This window comes from Peromyscus leucopus, chromosome 1 (assembly GCF_004664715.2).
Source record: "Peromyscus leucopus breed LL Stock chromosome 1, UCI_PerLeu_2.1, whole genome shotgun sequence".
Lineage (NCBI taxonomy): Eukaryota > Metazoa > Chordata > Mammalia > Rodentia > Cricetidae > Peromyscus > Peromyscus leucopus.
Genome location: NC_051063.1, coordinates 21,714,519 through 21,728,989, shown reverse-complemented (window position 1 = coordinate 21,728,989; position 14,471 = coordinate 21,714,519). Strand labels below are relative to the sequence as shown.

General features: G+C 38.8%; 1 protein-coding gene and 1 pseudogene across 8 annotated transcripts in view; one reads left to right on the top strand and one right to left on the bottom strand.

Annotated features, from left to right (window-relative positions):
* Positions 1-14,471, top strand: part of Rfx3 (regulatory factor X3) — a 266,547-nt gene that overhangs the window by 43,131 nt on the left and 208,945 nt on the right. The window lies entirely within an intron of this gene.
* On the bottom strand, positions 4,375-10,801 carry LOC114710921 (annotated as a pseudogene).

The following is a 14,471-nucleotide window of genomic DNA, read 5'->3' as shown; positions in this document are numbered from 1 at the left end:
CCAAAAGTAGAATATTGGAGCTGGGCTGGTGTTCTAAACATGCTAGAATGAATGTGTAAGACTGAACATGTAGATTTCTTCATAGTTTAACAGCTGTGGCCCTCATACGGAATTTATGAGATAGTACCTGAAGACATCACTAGGCAAAGAGAGTTGCTGTTTTGTCTTTGCCTTTGGCTTTGTTAATAGTGATTTGCATCACTGGAATCTCTTTTCTGCTTCCTTTCCAAGCATTCCATAAATGCCCCATCTGTGAGGCTTCACTCAGTACATAACTGATGTACTGCTTCTGTGCTCTCTGAACCTGGTAATCTCCATTTCATGCTCCGTGTCTTCCTTTGAATCTGTTTTCTTAATGGGTTTCTTGCTCCAAGTATGATTGTGTTCTCAAAAATTTGCTGTAGAATTTTGGTAGACTTGCTGTGATCCAGTGTTCTATATGTTAGGAACCTCTCTAACCATTTAATTAGTTCAGCTTATAGGTGGTATTTATGATGTTTGCATTGAAGGTCATGATTGTAACCATGTAGTTATCGGGAGTATTTAAGTTTGGTCATTTAAAAACTTTTCAAACCTTTACATTCATTGGCCTTCTAGTATGATGAGGTTTCTAGCTTGTTCTTTACTATCTCAAGGATTGTACTATAAGCTGGAGATGGTAATACTTAACATTTTGACTTTTATTTCAAAGACTTCATTAATATTATGAATCTGTGTTTGGGGAGAGCCTTTTATTTGATTGATGCTGAGAACTGTATTGTCTTTCCCATGCTTAAGTGTTCTACCACAGAGCTCTGTCTTTTGTTTAGTGTGGGAAATCTTGTGAAATCAGTGTTCTTCAGGAATGTTCAAGGGAAAGGGACTTTCAAACTGTGGCTGCACTCTCATGGTTTGTACTTAACAAGAAATTGGCTCTGATATTCCCTCTCCTAATTTGAACATTAAGTAGAAAAATCAGATACTATATTACAAAAATGAAACATTCCCACTAGCATTTTAAAGTATAAATGAACTATTTTGATTGGGACCAAGGTCCTTTTCTTGAACTATAGTTTCAGAAAGATGTGCTTATAAGAAGTTTTGTTTGAATCTATACAGAGAAGGTAAGAATAAAGCAAGATTCCCAAGGCTTAGGAGCAAATACTACTATATTGACTGAACATACATGTGAGCATTGGGATCAGAAATGAGATGCAAACTTAAAAGAGACTATGGGCTTTGAATTTCCCTGCAGCAGGTCAGTGTGGTTAGAGAGGAAGTGGTGGGTGTGAATTCACACAGCCTGCTGGGTAGATGAAGGATAATCAGCCACTCTTCTTCTTTCTGTTTAGGTATGTGCAATTCTTTGATTCATTTATCCAGTCCAATGTACATATTTTAGAGATTTGTTAGTAGCCATTAGGTTCCAGAGTTTGAAATTTGCTTTTAATCTCAGGTCTCCCTGGACAGTATCATTGAGGAATTAGAGAACCCAGCAGTTCCTTGGAGAAGTGTTACATCAGCAACCAGGGGGCTTTGTAGTAGCTAACAGTTTACAGAAGGAAAAGATGAAAAAGCCTTTCCTAGCCCAAGAGTCCAGGCTTCTCCCAACTGCTTTGGTATTGGGGAAACAGTTGTGTATGGATATCCTGTTTGTTAAAGTTTAAGAAAAGTATTGGCCACCCCTGGGATCTATAAATTGGCCTGGACTCTGTCTGGCCTATTGAATTGAAAACATTGCTTTTTGCCAACAAGAAAAATTGTTGGATGGAATTTTCATAGACCTGATTTTCTCTTTTCCTTTTTCTTAAAAAAAAAAAAAAAAAGTTTTGTGTTTTGTTTTGTTTTTTTGTTTGTTGTTTTTATCAGATATAGACTCCAAACCCATATCATTGGTATGCAAGCACAAACCATAATTCTGTATTTGAATTCTGTTTTGCTCTTTTGAAGAAATGTCCATAACAGTAATAAAAAATTTTAATGTCCAGCATGTCAGATTGGCAAGTTGGCAGGTAAGGGTGCTTTCTGCCAAGCCTGACACCCTAAGTTTGGTGTTTGGAACCCATGTCATAGAAGGAGAGAGCAGACTCCTGCAGGTTGTCTTCTGACCTCCCTACACATTCATTGTGTTCTAGTTTCGTCCTGTTTCTCTGATAAAGCACTCTGACTTAAAGCAATTTAGGGGAGGAAAGGATTTGGCTTACACTCCTAGGACACAATCCATCAAAACCAGGGAAGTCAGCAGGGACTCAAGCTAGTAACTTGAAGTAGAAACCATGGAGGAGTGCTGCTTGCTGGCTGGCTCTTTGGCTCCTTGGTGCATGTTTAGCTATCTAGCTTACACTGTTCAGGACCACCTGTCTGGGGATGGTACCACCCACAGTGCACTAGGCTTCTTTTATCAGTTAAAATTAAGTTCACTGGAGACATGCCTAAAGCCAGTCTGACTGAGTCAATTCCTCAATCAAGGCTTTCTTAGATGACTTTGGTGTGTCAGATTGACAATACAAAATAACAAGGACATGGACATACATACATGCACACTAAGTAGATGAATGTAAACATTTAATGGCATGCAAAACTAAGGAAAATTATAATGGAATTATATTGAAATTTATAATTATTATATTTTAAATGGTAACAACGCAGTAATTACATCCATGTATCTATATGCTCTGTGTGTCTGTGTATGTCTGTACTGCCCATCAGGGTACTGTTATTTAGATTTTATAGATGGGAACATTGAATTAAGAAATCTGATGACATGCCTCAGGTCATTTAAAGATGGTGAAACTTGGATTTGAACTGTGGTCTGTTTATCACTGAAGACCAACCTTTTAAATACTATTTTACAATTTTACACATTAATATCCGGTGCTTTAGTGTTCCTGGCTTGCTTTCAAAACCTTCCCTCTTCCTGTCAATTCCAGAGATAACATTCAATAACTTGACAACAGTGACCTTTCTAAACAAATATAGAGTGTTACAGAACCAGATGGCCCAAGATTATATTTTATTTTTCTGGCTCAAAATAAATTGCCTGTTCTCTGCTTGATAAAGTCCAAAGGAAAAAAAGATGCTTCTGTGTCCCAGGACCTCATCAGGCCTCATGGCCAGCCAGTGCCCTTTATCATGAGCCAGTCAGAACTGCAGAGCCCATGGCCTTATACCACAGTTTAGAGTCTAATGAAAGGGCAAGAAGCAGGGTTTGCTACATGCATTTGTTTTGGCCTTTAGTAATCATTATGGATTTGGTAGAAAGGTTTGAGGAACTGACAGATAATCCTGTGGTTTTGTTAAGTTGATGTGAGCAAGGGGATGGCAGATTTATAATTTAATAAACCTGTGTGTTATACATCTCTTTTTGGTGTCTGTTTTTCTTTTGGGATCTTGGGACAATTTTTCTAATGATCAGCAATTTCATTCTTATTTTAAACATTATTTTTTATTGTGTGTGCACAGAATGTTTGTTTGCATATATAAGAGAGCATGTGAATAGAGGTCAGAGGATAACTTCATGGGCTCTGTTCTTTCCTTTTACCTTTACATGGGTTCAGGGGCTTGAACTTAGGTCAGCAGGCTTGCATGAGAAGGGCCTTTACCTGCTCGACCATTCATTCTTGACCATTTAAAATGGAAATGGAAATTTTCTTAGCAATGTTACACAAATATACTTAGACCACCTTATGTGTCCACTGTAAAAATATTTTCTATTATACATAATCATAAACACAGCATCTCTACAAGCTCAGTCACTCTTAGAGAATTTTTGACTGGGAGAGATCAGGTTATGCAGGGTGAGTGTAAAAATGATGAAAAGAACTGAAGAAGCCACACTTATCATCACTAGAATGCATGATGAAAAGACATGCTGGCCTTGGAATTAGGAGACCTGTGTTTAAGACTTAGCCTTGCCATCTGTAAGGACCATTGAACATGTAATGCAACTGTTCAAGATCTTAGCTTTGTCATTTGAAAATAAGACTTGAATAATAATTACCTTGTTACATTGCCAGATTATTCTGAGGCAAAGTTAAGGATGTGATAAATTTAGCATGATATTACTGTTGTGTGCTGTTTATATAGTAGTGTTTAATATATGATAACTGTCCCAAATGTCTGTTGTACTGATGGTCAGTGAAACTAAATAGTATGCCCAACTTTCATAACTGCTGCCTCAAAGGACTACCACATCTGTTCTTTTGGAATGCAAACATAGTTATTGCTATTTCAATACACAGAAAGTTGAATACACATATCCACAAAAAAAAAAATCTGGTGGAGTTGAAACTAGAAATTAATTAGTTTTATATCCTCTTTTGAGACTCATTCTTTTGCCTGCATTATTCTTTCTCAGCACCCTGCCTTACCCTTGCTTGGTCTCCTTTCTAAATGTTATGCTGTGTCCTCACATCTGTTACAGACACGTACACGTTATAGACTAATGTCCGCAAATGAGGGAGAGCATGTGGTTTTCTTCTGAGTTTGGATCACTTATTAAGTTCCAGGTCCATCTATTTTTCTGAAAATTTCTTTTTTTATAGCTGAACAATATTCTGTAGTGTATATGTATAATTTCATTATGTGTCTTTTGGTGGATGTCTAGGCTGTTACAATTTCATTGCTATTGTGCATAGAGCAACAATTCATAAATCTCTATGGTAGGATACAGAGTTATTTGAGTATATGTTTTCTGTTTTTTAAAGATTTGTTTATTTTTATTTATATATATATATATGTGCTTTGCCTGAATGTATCTAAGTGTACTACATGTATGCTTGGTGCTTGTGGAGGCCAGAAGAGGGTGTTGGGCCCCCAAGACCTGGCCTTACGTGCAGTTGTAAGCACCAATGTTTGCACTGGGAACCAAATCTGAGTGACCTCTCCAAGAGCAGAAAGCGCTCTTATCTCCAGCTGATGCTTTTTAAAGTAAGCTACATTGTTTTATTTGTGTTTGTGCACACCCATATGCACGTGTGTGCATGCTCAGGCATATCCACAGAGTGTGAGCTTGCTTGCACTAGATACTTTTAGAGCCCAGGAAATGTTTTTCTTCCAAAATTTTAGTCCTGGGAATTAAACTCAGATGGTCAAGCTTGGAAGCAACCATTTTTACACATTGAGCCCTCTTGCTAGCCCTGCCAAGTGTTTTCCTTAATAAAAAGAAAGTTAGGTATGATGCTACATGGCTGTAGTATGAGTATGCAGGAAGCTGAGGCAGGAGTGTGAGGTCAAGGCCAGTCTAGCCTGCTTAGTAAGTCCCAGGCTGGCTTGGGCAACATAATGAAAATTTATCAAAACCAAACTAGAAAAGAAGAATTAGTAAACTGTTTTATCTCCTTCTTCATATTGCCATTAAGGGAACTTAAAAATCAAAACTTATTTGAAGCATTCATGTGGGTCCTTATTCTTTACATATTTCTATTTAACTTCCCAACTTTGATTGTCTATTCTAACTTATGTTTCTTTAACCCTAATTTGTGTATATTTCTATTTTTACAACTTTTCTCATTGTTTTTCATAATTTGTTACCTCAAATCTATATAGAATGAGGGCAGGCTTATAACACTATATAAACAAATGACTTTAAAGGATTGTAGAGCCCATGCTACAAGCTTTGTCCTGTATTTCAGAGAGTTCTTGGTTAAAGCATTAAGCTGAATTATAATTTTAATCTCTAATTCTCAAATAAAAAAAGACCCCAAAACTGTAGTATCTCCCTGTCATAATAGTAATATTGTAATCTTAAAAGTCCCAGAAGTCTCATAATAAAACGTAAGTTTTATGAAGTGATTAATTCCCAAAGTTATATTTGTATGTTTTTAATTATTAAAAAAAATCATCTCTGTCCTGCCTTCTCTTTACATAGGTATTGCTAAAGCAGCATTATGTTTAATAAACACTACCATGTATGGAATATTGTGAGGACAGGGTGACTCCCAAAAGACATGATGTGCTGGGGTCATGACCTATACTTGCAGAGTACTTTTAGCTAACTGGCCTTGGGGAAAAGATGGAAACAGTTAATGTGCATACACTAAAACAAAAACCAGAAAGGTGTTTGGGATGTAGCTCAATGGTAGAGTACTTGCTTACCATGGGCAAAGTTGGTTTAACCCTAAGCACCACAAAGTGGGGTAAGGGTCAGACACTTCAACCAAAGATTTTTGTGTTTTATACCAATTTATAATCTGTTGTTAGGGGTTCTTACTCTTTTGGGGGGCCTGCCACCCATCTCCCAAATAAATTCACATAGAGAGGCTTATTATTACTTATGAATGCCTAGTCTTTTTTGTCTTGTTTTTTTGCCAGCTTTCCTTAACTTATCCCATCTATCTTTTGTCTTTGGGCTTTTCCTTTTCTATTCCTGCATGCCTTTCTTTGTGGCTTTCTGGGTGGCTGGGTGGCTGGCCCCTGAAGTTGTCTTCCTCCTCTGGCTCCTAGATCTCAGATCTTTCCTCTCAGTTCTCTTCTTCTATACTCTGCCTGCCAGCCCTGCCTGTCCTTTCTCCTGCCTTGCTATTGTCCAGTTCTTTATTAAACCATCAGGTGTTTTGGACAGGTACACTAACAGCTTCATAGAGTTAAACAAATGCAACATAAACAAAACTAACACACCTTAAAATAATATTCTACTGTATTTCCCTCTTTTTGTCTAAATAAAAATGAAAAGGCTTTAATTTAAACATAGTAAGAATATATACAATAACAATTATCAAGGTAAGGATTATATTCATAATAGTCTGCCCATTTGTAGTTAGCATATTCAGAGAAAATAATGCATTATCTGCCCTATCTTAGTGAATTCATAATTTTATACTTAATTTACTTTCTATCATAACTAAGGGAAATGGAAACTATAACTATTTAGTCTTCAACTCCATCAAAGACCCAGAAGAATGCATTATTATTCAACAACAAAGACATTTGGCTGCCTGGACAGTCACCCAAAGTTCCTCTGCAATGTTGGGGCATCCATCTTCTGTCTAGAGGCCCAGATTATCTGGCAAACAGTTTCTTTGCCTAGTGGCTAATCTTGCCCAATGAAAGCAAACTCCATAAGGAGTTTCTCTAATGCCCATCATGTTCTCTGAAGTAAATTAGTGCTGCTAGGTTCAGATGTGTCTTATTGTCATGAAAAACTTTAACAAAACATTTTAAATGCCATATTCTATAGGTTTTTGAAAGATTTGAAGACCATCTATCTAAAATATTTCTCTATATGATCTGGAAGGCATACCTAACATATCTACACTTTCAATTGTTATTAATGAGTAGCCACTAACATGTTTTCTGATTGTCTTTTATAGTTTATAATAACAGCATTCAAAAACTAGAGCTTCACTCTGCATTTCCAAATGAACTGCATAGGTATAATACCTTAAACAAGAATGTAAACATATATACAACATGTAACAAAAATACCTTAAATTGTTATCAATATACAAAAATCCTTTAAGAGTAGGAACACATATACAGTGTAACAAAAATAACTTTAAATTTGTATCAATATACTATACTCCCCTAAATGATAACAAACATTCATAACCCACCAATTAACCAGCAACCACACACATCCCCTAATTGTTAGGAATGTAGGCATAGTTTTCTTTATATTTCTTTTTGCTGTCTGAGGATAAAGTAGCTTTAGAATCCCAGAGAGAAAATTTTAGATAATGAACAAGTCCCGGGAAGACCAGCAGTAACCTTTGCTGATAGATATCACCTGTCAAGATTCAGGAGGTCTGACCTGATCAAACCTGATCCATATTTACCCTGAAGGAATCCACAGCCTCTCATCTCCTGTGGGAACAAAACTCCAAACCATTTTTTATTTCCATTTGACAAGTATATTTTTTGACTTTTTAAAAGTTAAGGCATTTTGCCGGGCGATGGTGGCGCACGCCTTTAATCCCAGCACTTGGGAGGCAGAGCCAGGCGGATCTCTGTGAGTTCGAGGCCAGCCTGGGCTACCAAGTGAGCTCCAGGAAAGGCGCAAAGCTACACAGAGAAACCCTGTCTCGAAAAACCAAAAAAAAAAAAAAAAAAAAAAAAATGCATTTCTAAAATATCCAGATTGGTTCAATTTAGCAGACCAGTTCTCAATCCCATGTGTCCTAGCAGCTGTCTTTTGCATCTCAACAATCAAATTCAAAATCAACACATACAGGATCCAGACTACCTGTGTATTTCCCATCTTATTTGGCTTTTTTTTCTTTTATATTACTTTTGCTCTCTCTTTAAAGACTATTTTTGAACAACTTACTTCTTTCTACCACTGTCCATACCCCTTTTCTTGCTTTCTTAAGTGTACACAGATTGTAAAACACACTGGAACCTCTTTTGAGGTTTTCTTCTCCCTGGACTCCTTTACTGCATACCTCTAGTCTTTTTTGACCATGTGAGCAAACCTTTAAACTGCTAACCTGCCCTGGATTCTCTGTGTGCAGCTGTCAACTGACACTGCCCACTTTTCGGGTTGTGAAAGCCAAGCATGAAACTCACTGGCCAGGAACTGCATTCAACCTTCCTAGAGCTCAGAATGCCAATGCTTGCACTGCAGCAGGCATTTTTACTTAGTTTTTTGTTCCTACTTAACGTACTAGCTGCTCAAGGGCTCAGTGACCAGCAGAAACTGTCTAGCTGAAACCCTTAAAGGAGCCACATACTCTTTTTTGTTTGTTCAGCTTTCTCAGGCTCTAGATGGATATTCAAGAGCCCCAAGTTGGTACACCATTATGCTTTTGGCTGGTCTTTGGTCTATTTTTGGGGAGGGGGCACCCAGCTCCCAAGTAAATCACACATGGAGGCTTATTAATTATGAATGCCTGGCCTTAGCTTGGCTTAGTTTCTTGCCAGCTTTCCTTAAATTATTCTAACTATATCTGGACTTTTCCCGTTCTCTAACTTCTGTACATCTTACTCTTACTCCGTGGCTTGCTGGATGACTGACCCCTGAAGTCCTCCTTCTCTGGCTGCTTGAACCTCGCGGCGGCGCCCCCCCCCCCCCCCCCCCCCCCCCGGATTTTGCCCTTTATATATACTCTCTGCCTGCTGGCCCCGCCTATCCTTTCTTCTGCCTTGCTATTGGCCAGTTCCTTATTAAACCATCAGGTGTTTTACACAGGCACAGTAACACAGCTTCACAGAGTTAAACAAATGCAGCATAAACAAAAGTAACATACCTTAAAATAATATTCTACCACAATAATCATTTAGAGTACTCACAAATTCCAAGAGCCGTTTTAAAACTGCTAAAAGGTGAGGGGTGAAGGGCAGATGGATTATATTAGGCCTCCTCTTATGTCAGGTTCTCCTCTTAGGAATTATTAGGAAGTTCAAACAGCTTCACTGTAGACTGAAGTTTTCCTTTGTCCCTCAGCTGCTCGATCCCAACTAAGCACACAGACTTGTATTAAGTATAAAACTGCTTGGTCTATGGCTCAGGCTTCTTGCTAGCTAGCTCTTTTATTTAAATTTACCCTTTTCTATTCATCTGTGTATTGCCACTTGGCTGTGTGTTATTAGTATGCTGGCATGTTGCTCCTCAGGTGGCAGGCTGGCATCTTCCCGACTCCGCCCTTCTTCTCCCTGTCCCTCTGCTTGGATTTCTTGCCTGGCTCTTATCCTGCCTTTCCATAAGCCACAGCACCTTTATTAACCAATGGGAGCAACACATATTCACAGTGTGCTGAAAGACCATCCCACAGCAGCTTCACAGTTCCAGCTTCCTGCCTGCTGTCATATTTGCCACCCATGTCATCATAGGCAAATGCCAGCAGAGACCTTTAGGAATGCTAAATTACAGTGAAGGACTGGGACTCATACTTTACCTTCCTGTCTGTACTTGAGCTGTGTTAATGTGATCCTCTGATGCCAATGCCAGCATTTTCACATTGTGAGCCTGGAAGAACACTTTCCACACAGCAACTCATCCATACTCCTGAAGTTGACCAAGTCACCTGCACTTCCTTAAAGGATTTCCCGCTGGGTGGTGGTGGCACACTTCAATCCCAGTACTTGCGGGGGCTGAGCCAGGTGGATCTCTGAGTTTGAGGCCAGCCTGATCTACAGAGAGAGATCCAGGGCAGGCACCAAAACTACCCAGAGAAACTCTGTCTCAAAAAACAAAAACATAAGAAACAAACAAGCAAACAAAAACCCAAAGGATTTTTCCATGGGGTTAAAATTGATACAAATGAAGTTAGAAGGATGGACATCGAATGACTGACTGTACATGCATAAGTTCTATATAACTGAGAACGGTGATACAGCTCTTGCTGTTTGCCAGGGGGAACATGTCATTATGATTGTCTCAGGAGTTTTATTGACTCCGAACTTTGTTGACCTTGAACTCGAACAGTGTCTCTGGTTTGGAATGGTGTATCTTGGCATCAGTAAAGGTCACGTCATTATCCTTGCTGCCCACAGCTGTGGTCTGCCCATTGGGACTCCGGCAGGTATTAATGCTCTCTCCTTTGAAGTTCACTATCTGTGCATTTTGTAGTCCTCATATCCCAGATGGGAATGCCTTTATCTCCAGATGAAGTGACAAAGGGGTCAGGGTTACTTGGGAACCAACAAAACTGATTCACACTCTCTTCACATCCTCTGTAACTGTTATCTTTGACCAAAGGTCTTTTCCCAGCAAGAAGACCCAGCAAGTAGTCTTGTCAAAGAATCCGTAGGCTGAGTGAAACCCACCCTAGCTCCAGGCCACATCCCCTTCGGCACTGTGGGTCAGGAACTTGTCCATCTCTGTGGCTTCAGAAGAACTCCATTGTCCACAGTGGACCAATTCTCCTTGAGCACCAGGGCCCATAAAGCTGGGGCTTTTTTACCTTATTGCCAAAGGCTGCAACATTTCTGTGGACACTGCCATGCTGAACTCCTGAAGTACCCTATGAAGCTTGTCACCGAATATCTTAACAAACTGTGAGTTGTAGAATTCTAAAGTGCTACTTATCTTCTCTCATTTTAAGACTCGGATTGCTTTTTAGTGTTTTTGTTTTTTCTACTGTGCTTATAGAAATGGAGAATAACACTCATGAGAACTGTGAAGATGTTAGAGCTCTGGTGGTAGTACATGGCTGTGGTTGTATTCTCGGAAGTTGAGATGAGATTTTGTTGCCAACAGTTTCCAGTTTGTGCCAATGGAAACTGGCTTAGTGTTTGATGTTTGTGACCATTTAGCTCCATCTTTCCTTACCTGCTCATGTCTAGTCCTTAACAGGATTGACATTCTATTTTCACACATGATGCTTTGGATCTAGGTTTTATTTTGTTTTTATGATATACTGATGAATTCTTGACATGTACCCCTCTTTTCTAACATCTGAGATAGAATATAATAGTGCTTTGTCAAGATTGCAGAGGGAGCCTGTGAGAAAAGTCACAGTATTGACATTCTAGGCCAGCTGTAGTTCCGAGTGTATCCTCTGGAGCTGGGTTAGGGTTCTGAATAGAGAGCTGTAATTTTAAAACTATAATCTTGATGAATGTCAACTTTTTGCTTACATTGTTGATTTTGTACATTAGATTATATCTTTGTTAATTTCCTTGAAATTAAGAGTTTTATGTGTTTTAATATTAACTAGAAAATAAAAAGACTTTTAATGTGGAATTATAAAATACTATCAAGTGTGTTCCTATGAGAAGAGTTCTTGTGAAAAATAACCAAAAATAGTATTTAATCAATGAACACTCTCAGCAAAATCAAAATCAAAGAGCGTTTATATTGCTAATTATGAACAATCACCTTGTGTACATTGTAGAATAGTGTTGGAGAGTCCATGGACTTTTTAATATTATTAGTTAGTTTGTGTGTGTGTGTGTGTGTGTGTGTGTGTGTGTGTGTGTGTGTGTGTGATGGGGCAGGGGAGGAGGGTATATGTGGCTCTCACAAGACTGCTTTTCTGAGTTGGTTCTCACTTTCCTTGCTGAGCTCTGATGTTTCCGTTGCTCTGCTGCATGCTCCAGGCTAGCTGTCCATGAGCTTCGAGGTGACTGTTCTGTCTCTGCCTCCCCTCTTGCTGTAGGAGTGTTGGGTTACAGATACAGGCCAGCACATGCAGCTTTTCCATTGGTTCCATTTGGGTAGCAAGCTTGAAGAGTTGCACCTCCACCTACCGAGCCATCTTTCTAGTCCCAGTGCTATCGTTTTTCTGTTGACTCTCTCTTGACTTGTTGAAAACATCTTTTCTTCATTTGATATCCTGGAATCCGATTTGCTGTTTAAGTTTGAAAAAAAAAAAAACCCTCTAAACTAATTAGTTGTTTGCTTGCATTCTAATGGGACTAGACTAGGAGTAGAAGATTGATGGGTAGACTGAAGTATGAACACAAGAGTCCATAAGTCTGGGATTTTCTGCAGCAGTTCAACATTGGAATCTATTTTCCTTTTTTTCTCTTTTTGCAATAAAGGAACAGAATTTCTGTCTTGATGGCCAATAGTCTGGGCTTTCATTTGGATGCTTTTTATATGAATTATATGGAGATGCCTTGCATCTTTCTAAATTTTTACCTCTACTAATTACAAAATGAGTAGTACAAAAATGGCAGGCAGTTTTTCTAAAATATTAAATCAATTAGTTATAATACAAGTGTGTAGTTCTACTGTATTTTTACTTTGTCCTTCAAAATGGTTAATGTGGGATGCTAAACTAAATTAAGAGAGAAAAGAAAAAAAAAACCCACAAAACAGAAAACCTGAGTACTAGTTTGCCGGGCGGTGGTGGCGCACGCCTTTAATCCCAGCACTCGGGAGGCAGAGCCAGGTGGATCTCTGTGAGTTCAAGGCCAGCCTGGGCTACCAAGTGAGCTCCAGGAAAGGCGCAAAGCTACACAGAGAAACCCTGTCTCGAAAAACCAAAAAAAAAAAAAAAAAAAGGTTAATGTTTTATAATGAAATTATGTGTTTTTTTTCTTTTCAAAAGAGAAAACAATCAGGCAAAAATATGAGAAATGTTTTCAGTTGTCCAAGGCTAATGTTGACTTAAATAGGTCTAGGTTTTCATGGTTGACAGCTGCAGATAATTAGCTTTTTCTTCTTTAACAAAGAAAGCAAACGGAGCTGCAGGTCGTCATTGCCTGCTCTGTCTGTCGTCATCCCACTAATGTCTGTATTTACCTTCTGCAGCTCCCTGAGTTGAGTCAGTGCTGAGCTGCCTGCAGTCCACACAACAGGAGTGACAAGCCAAAGCTGAAGCACACGTTTGTGTGGCAGGAGGGTGCAGTGATTGACAGCACACTTTCTGTCTAAGAAACAGCAGTGCTGCGGAGCTCAAGAAGAGCCAGACACATAATTCTTAAAACCACAGAGCACATTCATGAAGTGGATTTGGGAAAGGAATCATCACTTGATGTATTTGGGTGTCACTGTTCCCTTGGTTCTAAGTAAAGGGCTCAGGTGGACACTATCACCTGATTGATACATATGAAGAATTTCAGATATATTAGAGTTGTAGCTTTAGATTGTTCCAAATTCTAGATCTAGTTTTGATTTTATACTCAATAACTGAAAGTTTTCTTTACCTGCAACTGAGTTACTATTTAAAGGAACAGAAGAAAATCTATTCAATGAAGGATTTTAGTGCTATAAATTGAGCTATTTTCCAGTGAAAATACCCCTTTTCCAATGTCTTAAAGATTTTTGGAAGATAGTCACATGTGGTTGGTGTTTTTTTTTTTTTTGAGTCACAGTAGCTGAGTGGTCATATTTGAAAATCCTCAGATCTGTCTGCGGTTTTTCGTTGCTGTGATACATGCCTAGGACATGCAGGCAAAGGATTGCTGAGGAATACATTTTTATGATGAGGCCAGGATGTTGGCCTTCATATCTTATCATGGCAATGCTTTTTATCTTCTTGGGCACTCTGTGTGTCTGTGGTAGGAGGGAAACTGATGTCCCTGTGCACTGGCAGCCTCTACCAGCCCGTCTGGAACCATAGCCTTGGTCCTGGTCCTTCCATTCTTAGTGTCGGGATTGTGTTCTGTATCAGCTTGTTTGGTTGGTTTGTGGGTTTTCTTTTCTTTTTCTTCCTTTCTTTTTCTTCTCTCTCTCTCTCTCTCTCTCTCTCTCTCTTTCTTTCTTTCTTTCTTTTTTTTTTTTTTTTTGAGGCAGGGGTTTCTCTGTGTAACAGTGTGGCTGTCCTGGAACTCACTTTGTAGCTAGGCTGGCCTGGAACACACAGAGGTCCGCCCGCTTCTGACTCCTGAGTGCTAGGATTAATGAATGGCCTGTGCCACCACCTGCCTGCCAGCACTGTTTTTCTTAAATCTCATGTTTGTCATTAGAAGATTGCTTCATCTGTTGAGTATTTCATTTATAGTTATTAAAAAGTCTACTCTTCTAACATTTTCTTTAAAAAAATCATAAATGGGTGGATATTTTATAACCTTGGGAAAAAGTCATGATTATAACTGCTTGTGAAATATTTCTAATAAGTAAGGCAGATTCATATTCATAAAGTTTAAAATACTTTCTCCATTGA